The sequence below is a fragment of the Lithobates pipiens genome, unplaced genomic scaffold, assembly GCF_037356315.1.
Source record: "Lithobates pipiens isolate NorthernLeopardFrog02 unplaced genomic scaffold, aLitPip1_a1.2 Scaffold_30, whole genome shotgun sequence".
Classification (NCBI taxonomy): Eukaryota; Metazoa; Chordata; class Amphibia; order Anura; family Ranidae; genus Lithobates; species Lithobates pipiens.
In genome coordinates this window covers 16,416,555-16,440,308 of record NW_027507791.1, presented here as the reverse complement: position 1 = coordinate 16,440,308, position 23,754 = coordinate 16,416,555, and the positions used below count along the sequence as shown (strand labels likewise).

The 23,754-nt window shown below is 42.2% G+C and overlaps 1 protein-coding gene across 1 annotated transcript in view; it reads right to left on the bottom strand.

Annotated features, from left to right (window-relative positions):
• The window catches only part of FLRT2 (fibronectin leucine rich transmembrane protein 2), a 102,207-nt gene extending 78,798 nt beyond the window's left edge, over window positions 1-23,409 (bottom strand). The window contains exon 1 of the mRNA XM_077463728.1: window positions 22,721-23,409. The gene's annotated coding sequence lies outside the window, so the exon portion shown is untranslated. The remainder of the gene's footprint in view (window positions 1-22,720) is intronic.
• Between the last annotated feature and the right edge of the window lie 345 nt (window positions 23,410-23,754).

Below are 23,754 nucleotides of genomic sequence, written 5' to 3'. Positions count from 1 at the left end.
AACCCTGCTCTACAACATTCAGGTACAGAGGGAGGTCTCCTCATAGTGGAAAATAAGGCCGCTCAGTTAGGACACGCCAAAGACGAGCTCCAGCTGTGGTCCAGCCTTCCTTATTGTGATGTGACCTCTCTGAGCACTACTAAGGCACACAAGACATGTGCCTCAACTTGAATTTGGCGATGATGCAGATGCATAATTGAGCACCTAGAACAAGCATGCGGCTGGTATCACAGTCGGAGTCCTTGGTCTGACACACCTGCACTGGTGGTAAAGGCTGGGATTATCCGCCTGTTTTTACCTCTCATGTGAACTGAGCATGTGCAAGATGCATTGCAGTAACATGTGTTGCAGTACAACGCACATTACTGCAATGCGCTGCATTGGAAAATGTATCAACGTCTGCTGACATTCACTGCACACGGTTGCTTTGATGCTCATTAAGCCCTAATGAACAGTCTCCCCACCAGTTTGAAATGGCCAATAGTTACAAAAAGTCACATTCCACCACAAAGGAAAAGTGTGATGCCTCCTTAGTACTAGCATAGAACAGAATAGGTCCTTCTAAAGCTACCATTCTCAACTAGGGTTCCTCCCAGGTTGCCCAGAGTTCCTTGAACTGATTGACCTCCCATTGGATGGTGCCTGCATAGTTCCCAGGCCGATGAAACTTGGGAGATCCAGCAGCACAACACCAATGATCTTTTTTAGCTGTCTTTAAGGAATTAATTCTACCTAATGACCACCAGTGTAAAGTGGTACATTCTTCCACTGACCACCAATGTAATGTTCATGTTCTGCACTGACCACCAATCTAAAGCTTCCATTCTTCCTACTAACCACCAATGTAAGGATTCCATTGTTCCTAATGACCACCAATTTAAAGGGTCTAGTCTTACTATTGACCACCAATATAAGGGTTCCGCTGTTCCCACTGACCACTAATGTAAGGATTTAATTCTTCCTACTGGCCACCAATGTAAGGGTTCTATTCTCCCCACTGGCCACCAATGTAATGGTTCTATTCTCCCTACTGGCCACCAATGTAAGGGTTCTATTCTCCCTACTGGCCACCAATGTAAGGGTTCTATTCTCCCTACTGGCCACCAATGTAAGGGTTCTAGTCTCCCTACTGGCCACCAATGTAAGGGTTCTATTCTCCCCACTGGCCACCAATGTAATGGTTCTATTCTCCCTACTGGCCACCAATGTAAGGGTTCTATTCTCCCTACTGGCCACCAATGTAAGGGTTCTATTCTCCCTACTGGCCACCAATGTAAGGGTTCTATTCTCCCTACTGGCCACCAATGTAAGGGTTCTATTCTCCCTACTGGCCACCAATGTAATGGTTCTATTCTCCCTACTAGCCACTGATGTAAAGTGTTCTGTTCTGCCCACTGGCCACCAGTGTAAGGGTTCCATTCTGTCCACTGGCCACCAGTGTAAGGGTTCCATTCTTTCTACTGAGTACCAATGTAAGGGTTTCATTCTTCCCACTGGCCACCAACATAAATGCCCTTTTTTCCCCCTTCGACCCCCAATTAATTGGTTTTAGTAAGGGTTCCCAGAGACCTGAACATTATTTTAGGAGTTCCTCTGAGGCAAAAGGGTTGGGAAGTGTTGTTCTAAAATATTTTAATGTCAAATACGAAAAATACATTTTTGTGAATTTAATAGGCTGTTGATGTTGTGGTTTGGGCCCCATACATGTTCACATTGTTGTTTGGGCCCCATACATGTTCATATTGTGGTTCGTTCCCCATACATGTTCATATTGTGGTTTGGGCCCCATACATGTTCATATTGTGGTTCGTTCCCCATACATGTTCATATTGTGGTTCAGTCCCCATACATGTTCATAGTGTGGTTTGGGCCCCATACATGTTCATATTGTGGTTCGTTCCCCATACATGTTCATATTGTGGTTTGGGCCCCATACATGTTCATATTGTGGTTTGGGCCCCATACATGTTCATATTGTGGTTCGTTCCCCATACATGTTCATATTGTGGTTTGGGCCCCATACATGTTCATATTGTGGTTTGGGCCCCATACATGTTCATATTGTGGTTCGTTCCCCATACATGTTCATATTGTGGTTCGGTCCCCATACATGTTCTTATTGCCCTGTACATGTATGACTACATCATGCAGCTATTTTTAGTTCTGCTTCTGTTTCAGATCTTCTTAGGCAGTGGCTAATCAGCTGTATATCCCTGGCAACACAACCCAAGGAAAGTTCTTAAAACAAAGGAAGTCCGACTGCCACACTTCCATTTACATTGGAGGTTTCAATGTGAAGAAACAAGTTTTATTAAAATCATCAAAATATTTGTAAACTTCTCTGGAATACATTGTAGCGATGTCAGTTGGCAATATTTTAATAAGAAAATATATGAGCAGCAACAGAATCAGTAACCCAGGAGGAAGCATTAACCTATTGCTGTCCACTTAACACGGTCTTCTTATGGCGAAAAAAAGAGTGGCTTTAGCGGCCACGCACCGCACACATGCGTCACTGGGCGGCTGTGGTTTCTGCATACCCCTAGCGCAGAGACTGAGCTGTTAAAGTCAGCTCTCACCCCCCACTAAGCCGCGGCTTCCAACCATGTGACCACTGTGACAGCCAATCGCATGGGTTACCTGATCACCGATCCTTTCCGCCCCCTTTTAAAGAGACGCCAAGGTGATAAGGGAGGAGTTAAAGTATATCTAAACCCAAGAACACAAAAAAATAATAATAATAATAATAATAATACGGTGCAGCTTACCAGTCCTTAGATGTGGTGACTGAATTTTCTTTTTTTTTCCAGGCTGAGCACATTTTCTGCAAGTACAGAAAAATAACTATTGATCCTGCCAGAAAGACAACGTCCTTTTATTTTCATATGCACTGAATTGATGTTATCAGCTTTCCAAGATATCCACTGTGAACTACAAAGCACAGCCACAAACCCCCCCCCCCCCAAGAGATGAGGATGTGTAGTCCAAATCAGGGCCTGGCGTGTGACAACGCTTCTCCTCCATAGATACAGTAGGGAGCGTTGCCACCTTAGGGCAGGAAGTGTCAGGATTTTTCTTTTTTTTAAATAATGACCACATACAAGGACTGTTAAGTTGTGTATATATTCCATTTTTATTTTTTGGTTTGGATGCTCTTTAACAGCTTACCGACCATCCCGCACAGATATACTGCGGCAGGGTGGATGTGCTGTGCCAGATCACTGACACTTCCTGGAGTGCGAACACTGCAGACAACCTGCTTCCACTGTGATTGGACACAGCAGGAGCCAATCAGCAGGTACGGCAGATGCGATGTTCGCCGAGACCTGCTGATTGTTCAGAAGAAAGGCGGAATGGCGGTCTGCCTATGTAAACAAGGCAGACCTCTGTTCTGTGGGAGGGGAATGTACTGATCCTGTGTTCCTGCAAAGCATGAACAGGGATCTTTACATTCTCCCAGTCAAAGCACCTCCCTCCCAGGGAACACATTTAATCCTCTGATTTTCCCTGATGTTAACCCCTTCCCTGCCAGTGTCATTAGTACAGTGCGCCAGTGACAGTGCATTTTTTTAACACTGATCACTGTATTAGTGTCACTGGTTCCCAAAAAGTGTCAAAAGTGTCAGTTCGTGTCCGATTTGTCTGCTGCAATATTGCAGTCCCGCTATAAGTCGCTGATCGCCGCAATTACTAGTAAAAATAATAAAAAATAGAAAACATACCATAGTTTGTAGAAACTATCACTTTTGCCCAAACCAATCAATATATGCTTATTAGGACTTTTTTTTATTTTTTTTTACCAAAAACATGTAGCTGAATACATATTAGCTTAAATTCATAAAGAAATTCTATTTTTTTTAACGTTTATTTATTGCATAAAGTAAAAAATGATTTTTTTTTTCTTTTCAAAATGGTCGGTCTTTGTTTATAGCGGAAAAAAAATAAAAATAAATAAAAACACAGAGGTGATCAAATACCACCAAAAGAAAGCTCTATTTGTGGGGAAAAAGACAATTTTATTTGGGTACAGCGTCGCACAACCGCGCAATTGTCAGTTAAAATAACGAGAGCTGAAGTGGTTAAGAAAGATTTGCTTTTTCAATGACAGTCAAACTTTTTGATACATTTTTTCCCTCTTTTATTATTCAAATAAATACAAAGTTGCCATGTTCCACTTTCCTTCTAATGGCAGAGCTGCAGTCACAATACAAATGACCCCCGTGCGCTCGGCGTGCATTGTAGAGCCCCGTCTGTGCTCATTAAATCCACCAAGGCGTTCCAACCCAGGAGCAGCAGACAAAACATCTGCTGAGCTTTGTTTGATCACTCCAACCTTGATGGCTGCGCAGAGCGATGTGTCAAACGATTGGCACGTTTTATTAAACGCTACTCGTGTTAAGCGCGTGATGAGACAGCGATACAGGCGACTATGGAGACTATGAGGCGACAGGTGCGCTTCATCTAATCTTCAATGACGCCCAGACCACCGACATGAATTAACATCATCCAAAAATGTCATTTTTTTTTTCAAATCCAACCCACATTAATGTAGAAGTCTGATACTAGAAAAAAAGATTTGTTCACCAAAATCTCATTTATATCAGATGTGCACCAATGCAGAACAAGTGGCCACTGGCTGAAAGTTTCCACGCTAGCTCTCACTCTACAGCTATAGTATACTATGGTTGTCTGATGGTCGTTTGCTGATGGGGTCCCTGTCTGTTCCATACCGTTTATAAATTGTGAAAGAGATCTTTACACTGCTGATGGAGCAGAGGACACTAACCCTACATTCACACCTACATACCATCCATTTAAGATGGATTCCTATGGTACTAGTTCACACCTATGTGTTTTCTGGCCGGTGCGTTTTTGGAAACGTTTGGGGACTCTTTTCCTGAAATTTGCGGCTAATAGACTTCAATGGAGCTGCACCAGAAACGCAAGTGGTGCATTTTTGATGCGATTTTTTATGTGATTTGCAGCTCTTATTTTACCACTGTATATAGCTGGTTGCTAAGCAGGGTGCCAGGAAGCCGACTGCCACATCCTTAGCAACCAATGAGTCATCAGATGTCAGCGGGGTTCCCTACTGAAAGCTGAATTTGCTGGTAAAAAAATTTCCGTGGAAAAAAAATAACGGCGTGGGGTTCCCCCCAGGTCCATACCAGGCCCTTCAGTATGGAGACAGTTCAAGGAAGAGAAGGTGAGAAGGAGAAGACAGCAGGAAGAGACAGCGGGAAGAGACGGCTAGAGAAGACAGAGCTATTAATAAACGGCATTGTCAAAATCCAGCTCTTGTGTTTTCATTACATTTCACTGCTTTTTTGGTGAATGGGTAGGGATGTACCTGATACCTATTCACATAGAGGAGCAGGATCTGGGCCCCCCCCTTCTTAAAGAGGGCTTCCAGGTTCCGATAAGCCTCCCACCCGCAGACCCTGACAAACACCGGCTAGGGTTGTCGGGAAGAGGCCCTTTGTCCTCAACAACATGGGGACAAGGTGCTTTGGGGTGGGGGGCGCAGAGCCCCCCGCGGCAAAGGCCGCTCGCTCGTCCCCTCCCATTTCTGATCTGCTGGGCGTCATGCTCGGATAAGGGTCTGGTATGGATTTTGGGAGGGGGGGGGCACACCATTTTTTAAAAAAAATTGCCGTTGGGGGTCCCCTCGGAATCAATACTAGACCCGAAGGGCCTAGTAGGGCCTGAAGGAAACCCCACGCTGTTTTTCAGTTTTTTTTTATTCATCTAGGAACCCTGCTGACAGCTGATGACTTATCGGTTGCTAAGGACGCAGTGGTTGGCTTCCTGGCCCCATCCTTAGCAACCAGCTTTATACAGTGTGTTTTACAGTGCGTTTAAAAAAAAAAACATGAAACGCAAAATGCATGAAAACCGCATGCAAATACGCATTAAAAACGCAAAATGCACTGAAAAACGCATCAAGCACAGCCACGTAGATGTGAACCTAGGCTTAGATTTACTAAAACTGGAGCACTCAAAATATGGTGCATGGTAGCCAATCAGCTTCTAACTTCATCTTGTTCAAATAAGCTTTGGTAATAAAACCTAGAAGCTGATTGGTTTTTATGCAGAGTTTGCACTGTCCAACTTTAGTCAATTCCAACCTTTCCATCAGTTCGGGACCAGAAAACTATCTATTACTAAAGGCTCACCTCCACCCCACACTGTTATTTCACTTACTGATAGCTGCTGAAGAGATAAATTGTCTGCTTCGCAAAGAAATTATCTGTTCAAAATAATTATCTACTAAATAAAAAAAATTAAAACAATTTGTTTTTGTTTGTATTTTGTAGATAATTATTGTTGTTATATTTTTTATTATGTTGTAGATATATATATATTTTTTTAAACAGAAAAAGTGACTGCTTGGCAAAAGAAATTATCTGTTAAAAATAATTATCTACAAAATAATTATTTTTTTGATTATTTTGCAGATAGTTATTTTTAACATATACTATCATTTCTTTTGTAGATGATTATTTTTATGTTTTTGTAGATGATAATTTTTATGTTTTTTTTATTATTATTTTGTAGATTCATTTTTTATTATGTTTTTGTTTTGTAGATATATCTACATATAAAATAATAAAAAAATAAATAAAAATAATCTTCAAAATTAAATTTGGAAAATCTATAAAATTACATCATAATAGATTAGACTACAAAAAGGAGGCATATGATGGCAGCATTAGCACTGCAGATTTTTTTTGCTATGGCGTACAGACTAAAAGGGTTAATGGAAGAAATGCAACAACAGTTCAGGATCATTCAAGTGATTATTTTGTTTTTAGGGTTATATTACTGTTAGGCTTATGGTCAGAGGTTAGTGCGAGAGCCCATGTAGATTGCTGCAGTGTGGTAATGCACATTTTGTTGTGCGTTAATTTAAGGCAGCCTATTGAAATCAGTTGCTTGCCAATGTACCTCAGCATGCCGAAAACTGGATTGACCCAATGCAAGAGTTTCATTCTTCTCACTGGCCACTCAATGTAAGGGCTCCATTATTCCCACTGGCCACCCAATTTAAGGGTTCCATTCTTCCCAATGGCCACCCAATGTAAGGGTTCCATTCTTCCCCTTGGTCACCCAATGTAAGGGTTCCATTCTTCGCACTGGCCACCCAATGTAAGAGTTCAGTTTTTCCCACTGGCCACCCAATGTAAGGGTTTCATTCTTCCCACTGGCCAACCAAAGTAAGAACTCCATTCTTCCCACCCAATATAAGGATTCCGTTCTTGTCTCTGGCCACCCAATGTAAGGGTTCTGTTATTGTCCCTGGCCACCTGTTAGAATATTATTCCAAATTCATAATTCGGCACTTATAGGCCTACTAAGACATTTGTTGACATAACACGTGTCTGTGAGAAGAGAACATTTCTCTTACTTTTTTGCACCAAGGGCTCCATTCTTCCTACTGGACACCCAATGTAAGAGTTCCATTTTTCCCACTGGTCACCCAATGTAAGAAAGCCGTTCTTCTCACTGGCCACCAATGTAAGGATCACATTCTTCCCAATAGCCACCAATCTAAATGAATATTCCCCATTGGCCCCCAGTAAATTGTTTTTAGTAGGGGTTCTCTGAGTCCTAAACATTATTTTGGGGGTTCCTCTGTAAAAGAGACATTCTTCCTACTGATCACCACTGTCAGTGGCACATTCTTCATACTGACTACTAATGGCATTTTTTGCCATTGACCCCAGGTATATTGGTTTTAGTAAGGATTTCCCTAGAGCTGAAAATAATTTAAGGGGTTCCTCTGGGGTAAAAAGGTTGAGAAAGGCTAGTCTACAATCATCTTCTGTATCATTACACACACTAAATATTAACTGTGATCCCCTGGTGACATCAAGGGTCACAGCCTGAGGACCCCTATACCTCATTAGTTATGGGAACCATAACAGGTTGGAGAGTCTTGTTTCTCAATTATGGTTGAAGCCAACACTCTGCAGACCCCATTCCAAACCTACTCATACTGTTACAAACTTCCAAAACCAGGCTTCAGCTGGTGGATCTAGCGTATAATAATACCGAGAGCCGAGGAAGTGCCTTCGTGGACTACAAAACCAGAGCCGCTGTAATTTCTGTAGAGGTATTAGCTGCCCAGCCACTGGGATTTGTCCGGCTCAGCAGGTAACATATAGAAGAGAAGCTGAAAAGGTTTTACAGCAATCCTCATTTATAATCGGCTGACATCTATCCACAGAGGAAAGTGGAAAGGGAATTGACAGAACCTTTCCATACAAAATATGGTCATGGCGGACCGCGCTCTGCTCGTACGATGTACGGCGTACACGGCAGCGCTGGTCAGCGCACTGGCTCCTTCTTTATGTATTATTTTTAATAATTCATGGCGTGTGTAGCGCTTCGCTCAGTGACCTGACTGTTTTTGTAATAGAAACGCTCTAGCGTGGATGATTGATCGCACGAAAATCAGATTCATTTATGGCGTTTCATATATTATTTACGTCAGGAATCATCATCGGACTCCTCCAGTGTATAAAACATCCAGGGTTATATTTACAAGAGGCTGCTAGGCCGATGGTGACTGTTTATGTCAACTTAATGAGACGTCAGCGAGGGGAAACTGAATAGGACTGGAGATTATTCATAGAAAGCAAACCCCCGATCACAGCTAGGCAGCATTGCTGCTTAATGTGCTTCTAAAGGCATGGAGGATTTTTACCTTAATGGATTCTCTGCATTAAGGTAAAATAAATAAATAAAACCCTCTCTTGAGCAGCTATCCCCCCCCCCCCCCCCCCACCCCAACTAACACTTAGGCTCCTCTTTCGATCCAGTGCTGTGCCCGTCTGTAGCAGTGGTTGACCTCCCTCTCTCTCTCTCAGAGGCACAAAGACAGCAGCGGAAGTCATTGGCTCCTGCTGCTGTCAATTGAATCCTGTGAATGATGGAGCATGGGGATGGGCCATGCCTGGCTATGTGTGACTATAGACATACGCAACCTGGCTCCGAAGTGAGCCTGCATGAGTGCCCCTATAGCAATCAGCTTTGTGGAGAAATCACTCTAAAAACACCCTCTAGCGTTTCTGTCCGGGGCAAACTTGAGAACGGGCAGATGATTAATGTAGTATTTACTTCTTAGAATCCATCTGCCCTTAGCTCAGGGATGCAGGCCAGGAAAATATGCTTACATGAGAAAACCCCTCCTGAAGACTACTGGGATGTATGACATCATTTGCCAAGGCCGGAAACTAGTAAGTAAAAGTAGAAATGTAAAAAAAAAAAAAAAAAAAGTTCAAAATAAGTATAAAGTATAAATATGATCTATTTTCCCTATCTATTTACTAATTCTGGCAGCATAAGGACTAAATATAGTCAATGTTGATTGAGAGAGTAAAGTTCCACTTTAATGTCTCTGAGTACTACAGAACTCCTCCACTTACGGAGAAGTGGAGAGGGGGAGATGATACCTAGTCCTACTGTAAGGTGACAATACTGCTGCTCCATAGATACAGTGGAGTAGTGAGCTTTGTCGCCGGTGGTAATTTTTTTGGGGGGCAGCAAATAGTAACACACCCCCCCCCCCGGTTGATCGTGCCTGATGCACTTACCCTATCTAAGGTGAGGCGCACTTCTCCAGGGCTTCACAGGGGATGGCTTTCCCTTCCCCTGCTCTCTACAGGCATCGCGGCAGCTTCCGTTTCCTCCCTCCTCTTTGACGGCCAATTGGAAAACGGGTGTCAGACCTGCTTCTGATTGGCTGGATTGAGGATCAGTGTTTCAATAGCAAATATTCATTCGCTGTTGTAACACCTGGGTGGACTTCTGGCGCAATGCTCTGCACCACAAGCCCACCCTATTTTGAAGTCTATTAGAGCCGCTGCCTCTAATCAGGTGCTTAAAAAAAAACAAAAAAAAAAATACCCCCCACTCCTTTAATTCACACGCCCGATGCCCTGAAAGGGGCCAGGCACATGAATAGGGGGTGGTGGTGTCCTGTCAAAACAGCGGCCGTGGATAGAGCATGGGGGTGGGATAGAGGGGGCAGCACTCCAGCGCCCCCCATGGATGGGCTGCCACTGCTTGTCACCCTAGGACATAAAGTGTCTTATTGAACAAAAGATTTAAAAGCACCATTGTTGTGTTCTTTGGGTGGCTATGTTGCCCTACAGGGTTACATGGAACTCATTTATAGCCAGTCTGAATGTGCCAACCTCACAGACAGCCTAGAAGCCTAGTACAGCAAGCCATGGTCCTGTTCCTCCACCAAGGGACAAGGCAGCGCCGATACTTCACTGAGGGTGATCATGTGACTTTTTTGTGAAGTCAGGAATTCCAATCAGTCCAGTGCTCCAATCAAATCAAGTGTGGGTTTGATCTTCTCCAATCAAATAATAAAGGGGAAAAAAAGTCAACTCTCCAGATTAGAATTCTGTTGGAGGTGCAATGTGGCCTACTCAAAAAAACAGGACTGTCCAATGCCAAGAAATCCAACATCACTGTTAATGTTTCCCTTAAAGATCAAGTGATAGCCAAAGAAAAAAGTGGCAATGCTGTCTGTGCATGCCACCCAAAAAAAAAAAAAAAGAATGGGGTGACAGATTTAAAACATAGCAGTAAATACAGTAAGTAACACAATGGGGTTGGTTCACTAAAGGCAAATTCACTTTGCATAACAATTTCAGCAAGCAAAAATGCTGTTTTTTATTTCCTTGCATGTCCCCCTCGGATCTACAGTGACTGCACTTCCAAGTATCTAAATAATACAAAAGGTCAAGGACTTAAAAAAAAGAAAAAAAAGAAGGAAAAGATAAAAAAAAAATTATTAAAAATTTTGCATGAAATTAGAGATGTAGTGGAATTACCTTTTAAAGAAAAAAATAAAAAGTTCCTAATGGTCTATAATTCTAAATTAAATTAAACTTGACTAGAATTATATATTAATTAGATTGTAAGCTCTAATGAGCAGGGCCCTCTGATTCCTCCTGTACTGAAATCGTACTTTGTGCCCTCACACTAAAGCACTGTGCAAACTGTTGGCACTATATAAATCAAATATGTATATATATATATATATATATATATATATATATATATATATATATATATATATATATATATATATATGTGCGCAAAATGGAAAAAGACATATGAGAGTTACCAGGCTGCATGCACCAAAGGTATACAGAAAATGGAAGAGTTTCCCCCGGGGAGATAGATAGATAGATAGATCTATATCTATATAGATCTATATATGTAGATATATATATATATATAAAATATCTATCACAATAGAGGTCCAATAAAGTTACCTTTTAAAGAAAAAAAAAATCTTCAAAATTAAAAATCCCCAACACCGCCACAGCCAAAAAAGAATAGCTTTGCTCAAATAGAAAGAAAAAAATATAGAATTTAGAAAAAAAAAAGAAAAAAACTACTTTAAAAGTGTATGGCAGTAGAGGCACAGTGATTAAAACTCCCCCTCCACTCAGAAAAGCAGTTAATACTCCACAATCTGGTTAATCTCAACTTAATAGCAAGTACAGTCGGCAACAGGAGCAAAGCAATTAAAGCACTCTACAGAGCCCAGGAGTGAAGGGCTGCTTGGGGAGAGGAGCCTCCGCCGCCCCCCCCCCAGCTTCTCCGCTTCAGCTGCAGCTTTGCATTCGGCGGACGCATTTCTCTCTCATTTGCATCTCACGCATACGAATAAGCACTCTATTAATAACATTTGCTCTTTTCTTCACCGCAGCTACATTTCAGACAAGCGACATGACCTTTGATTACAGTTTTTGCATTGCCTCTTAAAAAAAAAAAAAGCAATCCCCTCTAGTTCAAAATAACTTGTACTTACATCAAATAGGTCTCAAATACGCTAATTTCTATGTAAATGAAGTTAAAAACATTCCATATTTTAAGAGCTTTTTAATAATCACATTCCTCGAGCACTTCTGTAATAATGTGGCTGTCTGGCCCGTTTATGGTAAAAATTGCATTTTTTGCGGCAGATTTCACCTGGCTGTGAAGCTCTACACCACAAAAATAAAAAATAAATTAAAAAATTAAAAACAAACTGTAAGCATCGTGGAAAAACACAAAAACAAAAATGAAATAAAATGTTTCCTTATCTATGACATTTATAACACACATGCAAATAATAAATATGAAGTTTCCTTTTCTATCGTATTTACAAAACATACTGAAACAACACATGCAAAAAAAAAAAAAAGAAAGAAAAAGAAAAAAAAAAATCCTTTTCAATCACATTTGCAAAACAGCACAAATGCAGAAAAAAATCTAAAAAAAGAAACAAAATCAAAAAAAGTTTATCTATTACGTTTGCAAAAACATTAGTGTGTTCCCTAGGATGATCACTTTTATGTTGTACAAAAAATATTACTAGGGTTTCTTTCCGTTCACATCTTTGAAAAGCGGGGACGAACGTTCCCGCTACGCAATTTTGTTGAACAATTTGCATGCAATTTTGCATGTCTCATGGGGCCTTCCCATTCACTTGAATGGGCTGCCCCACGCACCTTTATCCTGCTCCTTTTTTGGGCGACAAGCTTCACATGATTTTCAATGGCGCAGCTTGTCGTGCGAAAAATCGCGGTGGAATCGCATCACGCTTGGGGTACCATTAAAGCCCCTTTCACACTTTTGCGACTTGTACTGCGACTTGGGAGGGCAAAGTAGCATAACAAGTCGTACCCCATGATTCCCAATGATAACCATTCATATCGGAGTGACTTCAAGTCACACCAACTTCAAAATAGTCTCTGTACTACTCTGGTCTGACTTTGATGCGAGTTGAGGCCCATAGACGTCAAGTTTACACAGGCATTCCCTGAAATCGTGGCAAAATCGTGGCCGCAAAATTGCGCGACTTTCAAGTCACGGCAGTGTGAAATGGGCCTAAGGCATAATAGCACCCAAACGTGCATTGCGCAGCGATCGCCAGTTGCAGGGAGAATCACTGTAATCCAAATCCTAAGGCTCCATTCACTCTAGTGCAATTTCAGATGCCACTTGAGTCACACAGAATCGCATGACAATGGAAATCTCATTGTTTTTGATGGTTCACCTCAGTGAAACTCAGCACGGTACGATTTTGCAAAAAGGTTCCTGTACTACTTTGGTGCTATTCCAGCACAATTTTGGCCCCGTGGAATATGCAAACCATATCCAAGTTGCACTACATTATCGCACTGAATGTCAGAATAAAGTCTGATCGCAGAAGGGTGAACCTAGTCTAATAAAATGGCAGTGGCACTTTGTGCAACTGTATTTCCACCTTTCTCAGTTGAGACCACCAAATATGATTGTTAGAGTTTGGGCTCTCTAGGGGGCAACAGAGACCGCTTCTGAAAATCATAAACAACACAGTCAACATGTTTCCAACTTTTTTGGGGGAAATTTCTGAGCAGCTGGTATGTGTTTTTTTTATTCTTTTTAGATTATTCAAAATGCCTTGACAGCCACCAGATATGTTTTAGTAGAGCTAATAACTCATCTCCTATCCTTTATATTATGCTTTACTGTGCTAATTATGATCTAAAAGTTATACCTCCACCACCCCACCATCCATCCTTTGGTGATGCTAAAATGTATTTGGTCCTGCCAACATTTTTAATTTAAATTTGAGAGAGGGAGAGAGAGAGAGAAGTCAAAAAAGAGAGAGGCGGACTGAGGGTGAAAAGGAGAGCGAGCAGGAGAGAGAAGGAGAGAGGGGGACAGGGGGAGAAGAAAAGAAAAAGAGGGAGAGAGAGAGAGAGAGAGAGAGAGAGATGGGCAGAGGAACAAAAAGGAGAGACAGAATAAAAAAAAATAAGAGAAAAAAGTGTGGGGGATAGATGAAGGAGAGAGAAAGAAAGAAAGAAAGAAAGAAAGAAAGAAAGAAAGAAAGAAAGAAAGAAAGAAAGAAAGAAAGAAAGAAAGAAAGAAAGAAAGAAAGAAAAAGAAAGAAAGTAAAAAAGGGGAGAAAGAAAGAAAGAGAAAGAAAGTAAAAAAAGGGAGAGAGAAAGAAAGAAAGAAAGAGTAAAAAAGGGGAGAAAGAAAGAAAGAAAGAAAGAAAGAAAGAAAGAAAGAAAGAAAGAAAGAAAGAAAGAAAGAAAGAAAGAAAGAGAAAAGAAAAAAGGGAGAGAGAAAGAAATAGTAAAAAGGGAGAGAGAAAGAAAGGGAGAGAGAAAGAAAGAAAGAGAGAAAGAGTAAAAAAGGGGAGAAAGAAAGAAAGTAAAAAAGGGAGAGAGAAAGAAAGAGAAAGAAAGAGTGAAAAAGGGAGAGAGAGAAAGAAAGAAGAAAGAGAGAGAGAGGAAAAAAGGGAGAGAGAAAGAAAGAGAGAGCGAGAGAAAGAGTAAAAAATTGAGAAAGAAAGAAAGAAAGAAAGAAAGAAAGAAAGAAAGAAAGAAAGAAAGAAAGAAAGAAAGAAAGAAAAAGGGGGAGGGAGAGAGAAAGAAAAGAAAAGGGAAAAAAAGAAGAAAAGAAAGTTGAAGGACAGCAAAAGAGAGAAAGAAAAAGAAAAAAAAGACAGATTGGGGGGGGGGGGAGCTAAGTAAAAAAAGATGGAAGAAGACAGAGAATGAGGTGGATAGTGAAAGACAGAAAAAAAAAAGGTAGGAAAATAGAGAGGAGAGATGTAGAGAGGTGAGGAGAGGAGGGTGGTAGGACACAGAGTGATGGAGAGGAGTGCAGGGTGTCTGCAGAGTATGTGGATTCCACACAAAGGCTGCACAGTTGTCACAGATAGAGGTCAGTAATGCACTGAATATGAATCAGACCAGTACAGGCTGCTCAGTCAGGAGAATTTTTTTCCAGCAAATACCTTCCACTGAGCTCCTAGATCCTGGGACAGGCCGGGCCCCCAACCAGCCAAAAACAAGGCCCCCTCTCTTACATACTTATTTTTATATCATTCCATGATCATCACTGCAGGAAAAGATTATAATGAAGAGTCACAAAGGGGGGCCTGGAGAGGAGGGCTGTCACCCAGCCAATAGAACATCTATGGAGGCACACACTCCTTCCCCACACTCATCTCTGCTGCCTTACAAAGAAGTCGATTTTATATATAGGGGCTCTGCTAAGAAGTGACAGCTGGGAACCTATAGATTCTCTGCAGGAGGATAGCAGGCCTGTCACATTACATACCACACACATACATGTACATTCTGTAGATACACACACACACACATACTACATTCTATACACACGCATTCTATACATATACATATAGCACATTCTATAGATATGCACATACAATTTTTAGTTACACACGTAAATTGAACTGTATGGATTTGCATCTTTATGCAACCATAGAAACTATGTAACCAAACCATGTATGTACTGTATATTCTATAGATATACAGACACAAACATTCTTTAGATGTATGTATATCCAATATACACACATAAACATTTTATAGATGCACACACATACACTCTATAGATATATACATATACAGTTGCTAACCACACACGTACACTCTATAGATATATACATATATATTATATAGATACACACGTACACTATAGGTTTATACTTTCTATAGATACACAAATGTACGTGCATTCTATAGATATACAGACGCAAACATTCTATAGATATGTAGATATACATTCTATAGATATACACACACACACACACACTTTAGGTATACAGTATACATATAAAATCTATATCTACACAAATGTTTGTACATTTTATAGATTATACTCACGCATGTGTAGGTTGAATCGCATGGACTTGCGTCTTTATTCAACCATGTAACCTTATATGTACATTCTATAGATATACACACACTCATCCATTCTTTGCATATACGTCCTATACATATACAGTATATTTTATAGATTATACAAATTTATGCATAGGGTAAACTGGATGAGCCTGTGTCTTTATTGAACCTTACCAACAATGTAACTAAGTAACCATGTATGTACAGTCTATAGATAATACACACACATATATACATTCTAAATATCCTATAGATATGCAAACGTACATCATATATTATATACACACACGCATACACATATATACATACATACACACACACATATATACATACATACATACATACACACACACATACACACAAACATATATACATACATACACACACGTACATACATACACGCATACACACATATACATACATACACACACACACATATATATATATATATATATATATATATATATATATACACATACACACACATACCCTGTTTCCCCTAAAATAAGACCTAGTGTGATTGTGGGTGATAGCTGCAATAAAAGCCCTACCCCCCAAATAAGCCCTAGTTAAAGTCCTTGTAGGTCTTCTTTTCAGAGTAGGGTTTATTTGGGTGGTAGGGCTTATATTGCAGCCAACACCGACAATCACGCTAGGTCTTATTTTAGGGGAAACAGGGTAAACACATATATATATACACATACACACACATATACATACATACACGTACATGCACGCATACATTTAACATGCTTTAACCCCAATCTGGACCGAATCTTGTGATTGAAGTGCCATTTCACCATTGATCCCGGTGTTTGCGTGCCATTAATAATCCCCTATCCCCGGTAAAGCCCCGGTAAACCGCTCACACCTCTTTTTAAAGCTTTTCTTGATTGCATTTTGCCGCCTTAGTGACTAATTCTGCAGAGACGTCAAGCTCCGGGCACCTTTCATACCTCAAGCATTTTTACAAGAAGCAGTTGTTATTCCGCCGAGGATTTGCGCGATTCTCCAGGTTGTCAAAATGTGGTTTGTGTAGCTCAGCTCCTCCGAGGGGGATTATTGATTATGTATTACCAGTCCCCGGAGAACCGGAGGACGGCCGTCACCTGTCTGCCGGTGCCTGATGCCTCCCTGGGGCTGCTTCACGCTTTCGCTTTTCAGAAGGCGCGTATTTCCTCTACGCGGGCTGCTCCGCAGGGGAAGGCAGGCGCCTCTAGTTTCACACCTTTGCGGTTTCGGTTTAATGCTTTTTTTTTGCACATGCATTGATGTGCTTTTTTGATGCACTTTCATGTTGACTGATAAACTATTTAGGATTTTTGCCATATGCTGAAAACGCAGAATAACTCCTATATAATGCATTTTACATACATTTTCATGCATTACTATTGACTCCTATAGGCCTCAAAATGGATCTGAGCTCCTTTTAAAACTATGCTGCGTTGAAGCACAGATGTGAACAGGCTCTAGCTACACCATTGCCTTTGATGACACATGCATTTTAGCGGGTTTTGACGCACATGTTAAAATGCAAATGTGTAAATGGACCCTGTACGGTTAACATACAATGCTATTTATCTCTATGGAAGAAGTGTTTTAATCAAATAAAGCAAAAGCTGCAGTTTGGAGGACTGAGATATGACCAGAGCCACTGACTATAGCGCTGCTATTACATGCATTTAACTGCACTAAAATGAGAAGAAGCCTGACCTTCAGGGTTAAACAATCATTTGAAATACTATTAAATCAGGCAGGACCTTATAATTCATATGTGGTAGAGTTAAAGGTGATTGTACAATCAGATTGTATAGTGTATGGTCAGTCTCGGTCAGACATAAGATTTGTAAATGTATAGTAACAAAAAAGTTCCACTGTGACAAAAGCATCAATATTCCCTTATGTTGTAAAGCGCAGCGGAAACTGTTGGCGCTATATAAATCCTGTATAATAATAATGTATAATAATACCAATCTGTTGATGAAAATTAGGTATAGGTCAGAAATAAAACTGACCATACTAAGCAGTATTGCATGCCCCCAGACCTCAAAGTTATTTGCAGGCAGGCTGGTTGGTTGGTGTCTTATCAACCCTGGGGAGCCCTGAGGGCAGCAGATGCCCCATACTAAACTGTACCAGCTGACACTGGGCTCTGTGCAATATACTGCTGCTGTATATCCACAGGCTTGCCATGCCCTGCGCTCCATAACCCATAATAACCTAATCTGTTCAATTTGTACCACTTAAACATAATGGCAGAATCGCCTTCACAGCCATCAGCCAACAAACATACTGACACTGCCTATAATAGCCCATATGCTCTCCTATTATAAGCCTGTTAACTGAAATTGGGACTTACTGCCTCCTCCAGATTATGGGCAGGCGGCTCCCAGCAACAAAATAGAAATGCTAAACTGGTATCAGATCTGAGGGCGATGGCTGTACAGGGGCACTGATCGATGGCACTTAACACAGCACACTGCAACTGGGACCACTGTGAGGGGGCAGCAATGTGGGGTGTTGATGCCCTGTATATAGGGTGTATAGGCACTGTGTATGTGGTATATGAGCACTGTACATGTGGTGTATATGGTATATGGATACTGCACATATGGGGTTTATGTGGTATATGGCAGAACACATGGCTATATGTAGTATATAGGTACTGTACATGACTGTATGTGGTATCTGGGCACTGTACATGGGGTACATAGGCACAGAACATGGGGTGTATATGGTATATGGGCATTACACATGGCTAAATCTGGGCACTGTACATGGGTGTCGGGGCACTGTACATGGGTGTATGGGGTATATAGGCACTGCACATGGCTATGTGTAGTATATAGATACTGTACATGGGTGTATGTAGTATATAGACACTGCACATTTCTATATCTGTGCACTGTGCATGGGTGTATGTGGTGTATGGGGTATATAGGCACTTTACATGGCTATATGTAGTAAATAGGTACTGTACATAGGTGTATATGGTAAATAGGCATTGCACATGGCTATATCTGGGCACTGTACATGGGTGGATGTGATATATGTGCACTGTACATGGGTGTATGTGGGATATAGGCATACATGGCTATATGTAGTATATAGGTACTGTACATCGGTGTATGTGGTATATATGGGCACTACACGTGGCTGTATCTGGGCATTGTACATGGGTGTATATAGACACTGTACATGGGGTGTATGAGGTACATGGGCACTGTACATTGGGTGTATGAGGTATATGGGCATTGTATATGGGGTGTATGAGGTATATGGGCACTGTACATTGGTGTATGAGGTATATGGGCACTGCACATTGGTGTATGTAGTATATATGCACAGAACATGGGGTGCATGTGGTATATGAACACAGAACATGGGGTGTATGTGGTATTTATGCACAGAACATGGCGTGTATGTGGTATATGAACACTGTACATTGGTGTATGTGGTATATAGGCACTGTACATTGGTGTATGAGGTATATGGGCACTGCACATTGGTGTATGTAGTATATATGCACAGAACATGGGGTGCATGTGGTATATGAACACAGAACATGGGGTGTATGTGGTATTTATGCACAGAACATGGCGTGTATGTGGTATATGAACACTGTACATTGGTGTATGTGGTATATAGGCACTGTACATTGGTGTATGTGGTATATAGGTACAGTACATGGGTGCATATGGGCACAATACATAGGGTGTGTGGTGCATAGGCACAGCCACTGTACACGGTTGTATGTGGCATATGGGCACTGATCATGGGGTATATGAACGTTGCACATAGAGGGTGTATGTGATATATGGGCACTGTACATGGATGTATGTAATATATGGGTACAGTGCATGCAGTGTATGTCATATATGGGAGCTGCATTTGATATTTGGGTACGACACATGGGATATACTATATGTGGTATAAGGACACTGTGCATGAGGTGCATGTAGTGTATGGGCACTGTGCATGAATGAGTGCACTGTGCGTAGGTTGTGCAGTATATGTGTGTTTTATATGTATTGAGGGTGTTATATGTAATGTATTAGGTAGATGCACTGAACAAGACGGAACGTGCATTCGTTGAGTACACTGGGTATAAATGTACAGTATATGGGCACTGTGCATGGGATGCATGTAATGTATGTAAGTGCAGCCTGTATGGTGAGTCTATATACTGCCCATTGGCTGTATGTGTATGGAGTGTGTAGGTGCACCGTACATTGGCATTCTATGAGAGCTTTCTGCCACCATGCAGTAGATCATACATAGATCTGGGGTAAGAAGAGAGAGCAATAGAGCTCCTAGATCCCAGACACTTAGCATACAATTATATATTATATATAAGACAGTGCCTGCCAAACAGCTCCCAGGGCAGAGAAGGTGACAGTGTCAGTATGGTATGTGACTCTGGAGAGGAGTGGCACTGGGTCACAGTGGCTGATGACAGAGAGACATACCTGGCATTTGTGATAACTAGCAGCACCCACTCAGGATGTCTCTGTGTTGTGACAGTGCCAAGTCTGTGTGCTGTCACTGCAAGGACTATGTAGACCTGGGGGGTGATAACAGCAGTACAGAGCCAAGGTCCCTTGATACAATGTATCAATGAAGTCAAACACCATCCAATGATACATTGTAATCAGTATTAGCCCAGGGCTGGGAAGGCATTGCTGTTCTGGGTATGTTGAGTGGCAGCTTCTCTGCAATGGATCAGTGTAGATCTAAGAAAGGGGGGTGATAACAGAGCCCATGAATCTGAAGGGGTGTAATCTGCCAAGAGTGCCCCCCCCCCCATACAGTAATTTTTGTAGCCAGAGCTGCATGGAGAGTGTCTGAGCCTTGGGGTACACAGCTCAGGGGACACATGCTATATAATGGGGTGGACCGCATGACTAAATGCCACCGTTCATTACATACTATATAATGACTGCATATTAATTTTATATCTGATCCAGCCGGTTGAGTGACTGGCTCATTAACTCCATTAAAAAACGGATAAATGTCAGTAATTCCCCAGAACTGGAAAATCTTCTGGTGTGTCAGTGACAGGATAGGGATTGAAGGGGTTAAGTGAACATGAGATGAGGGTGGGTAGTAGATCCCTCCGAATCCCCCCCCCATCGCCTATAGGGTTCTCAGACCTGTCCACAGATAGGCACAGGACAGTGTACCATCCCCCCCCCCCCACCACACACACTAATGTCGGGGTGTCTGTGTCCCCTGGATAGCCCACAGGCTCTGAAGGGTTAATCAGGAGTCAATGTGTCAATCATATAAAGGACAATCTGTGCTGAGTGTTAGGTCTGTGTTCCCATCCAGGCTGAGGGGTCCCCTGTACAGTCCTGTAGGTGTCACCTTTATAATATCATCCTATCTGATCGCTGACATTGATCATTAACCCTGTATACATGTACAGGACCCATGGCTCCATTTGTGGGTAAAATCACCACCTATAGTCCCTTTTACGTCCCATCACTATATGATGGCAGATCCTTCTATACAGGGGTATGTCACCCATATAGTCAGATACACACATTGCCCGTATGTAGTTTCACCCATAGCTGATCATGCTGGGGTGATAACAGCAGTACTTAGCTCCCCCCGACACAATGTATCAATGAAGTCAAACATTCAAGGATACATTGTAACGAATATCTACCCAGGGCTTGATGGGCATCGCTGTATTGCCCCACTTGTTTTAACTATCTGTAGCCCAAATTCAACCTGGTCACCTAGTCTGCCTTACCTTATAGGTCCCCTATACCGCCATTTACCTACAGCAAATCTCACCCTATTAACCCGTATGCTAGCATTGATGCCTACCCTATAGATCCTCTATACTGATACCGATTAATTACAGTATATTTCACCCTACATGTCCTCAATATTGACTGACTTCCTATAGCTCCTCCTATATATCCCATATGTTGACACTGATCGCCTAAAGAACATCTCATCCTATAACCCCCTATACTATAGATACTGACATTGACACCTACAGCATATCCCATAGATCACATATGCTGACCCCCTATATTTCATCCCCTATACTGACATTGATCACCCACAGTATATCTTTCACTATAAATACACATAGACTGACACTGATCACCCACAATATCTCACCCTATAGATCAGATATACTGACAGACATTGATCACCCATAGTATATCTCACCCTACAGTTTCTCTTTACAGACTCTAATTATCTATAGTCTATATCATTCCATAGATCTCTTATACAGATATGGATCCCCTACAGTATATCTCACCCGATAAATCACATATGCTGACATTGATCAGCCACAATCCTTGGCACCCTGTAGATCCCCTATACTGGCATTGATCGCCCACAGTATTTCTCACCCTACAGTTTCCCTGTACTGACTCTGATCACCTACAGTATATCTCACCCTATAGATCTCTTATACTGACATCGATTATCGACAATATGTATCACCCTATCAATCTCTTATAATGACACTGATCACCTACAATATATCTTACCCTATAGATCGACAGTGACCACTCATTGCATTTCTCACCCTATAGATCTCTTATTCTGTTATAATGACATTAATCTCCTACAATATATATCACCCTATAGATCCTCTGTATTATGTTTCGCCTATATAATCTTCTCTGTTCCTTATAGACTAGAGATCTGATACCCCCCATGGAACTATATATATATATATATATATATATATATATATATATATATAAGCAACAGGGATCGCCTGGGATTTAGACACCAGCCAGGAGCATTGATTACAAACAGATCTCAGGGGCAGATCATCTATAGGTCAGGTCAGATACCCCTATTGAAAGGGATTACTTTTAGATCGGGTCCCCCCAGTAAAATCTGATCCCCCATAAGTCAGACCCCCCAGTACCAGATCCCAGTCCCCGATCCCAGTACCCGATCCCAGTCCCCGATCCCAGTCCCCGATCCCAGTACCTGATCCCAGTCCCCGATCCCAGTACCTGATGTGGTGTGGCTCCTCTTCCCGATCTCAGCATAATCCACATACAGATCCCTTCTCCTCCGACCATCCACACAAATCCCGAGAAATCCAGAGAAACTTTATTCGGTGGATCCCGTGTGGCCCCAGATCCAGATCCCGGGATCCTGTCCCCCCCGGGGGATCTCAGCACACACCGGCATCTCCCAGGCTCAGCTCCCAACAATCACATCGCAGCAATTCCACACCGATCCCAACTCCAGATCCCGGATTCCTGCAGAGCCGACCAGCAGCGGATCCCCCCACCCCCCAAAATTCCCGAAGAGCTGATCTCCCTGGGCAGCGGATCTCTTTAAGGCGGACACCCCCCTGCGGGGTCCTGGATCCCTTCAAGTATGACTCCCCGGGGGTACCGGATCCCTTCAAGGCTGACTCTCCTCCGGGGTATACCGGGTCTCTTGTAGGCGGACTCCCCCGGCTCCCCTGCGATCAGCGGCGGACAGTGCGGGCTCACCGAGCAGCCGGTGTGTAAGAGAGAAGAGAAGAGAGCAGAGAGAAGAGAGCTGAGAGCTCCGCTCCGTGTGATCGCAGCTCAGCCCTGCCCGGTCCAACCTCCCAATCCCAGCCAGGCTCAGCACTGCAGACATTAAAAGATTAGGGGCGGGGACATGCAAATCAGCACATGGAATGTGTCACTGCACTTGTCTCTGTGGCCCCTGAGATGTGTCTGAGCCCAGCAAATCCGGCCCCTGCCCCTCCCCCTTCCCCTCCCCCCTCCTGGGAGACCAAACCATACACCTCTGTACACCTACCTCCATCCTAAAACATGTCCACCTACCTCCATCCTCCAACCTGTCCACCTACATCCATCCTAAAACATGTCCACCTACTTCCATCCTCCAACCTGTCCACCTACCTCCATCCTAAAACATGTCCACCTAAGTCCATCCTCCAACCTGTCCACCTACATCCATCCTAAAACATGTCCACCTACCTCCACCCTAAAACATGTCAACCTACCCCCAACCTGACAATCTATCACCATCCTCCAACCTG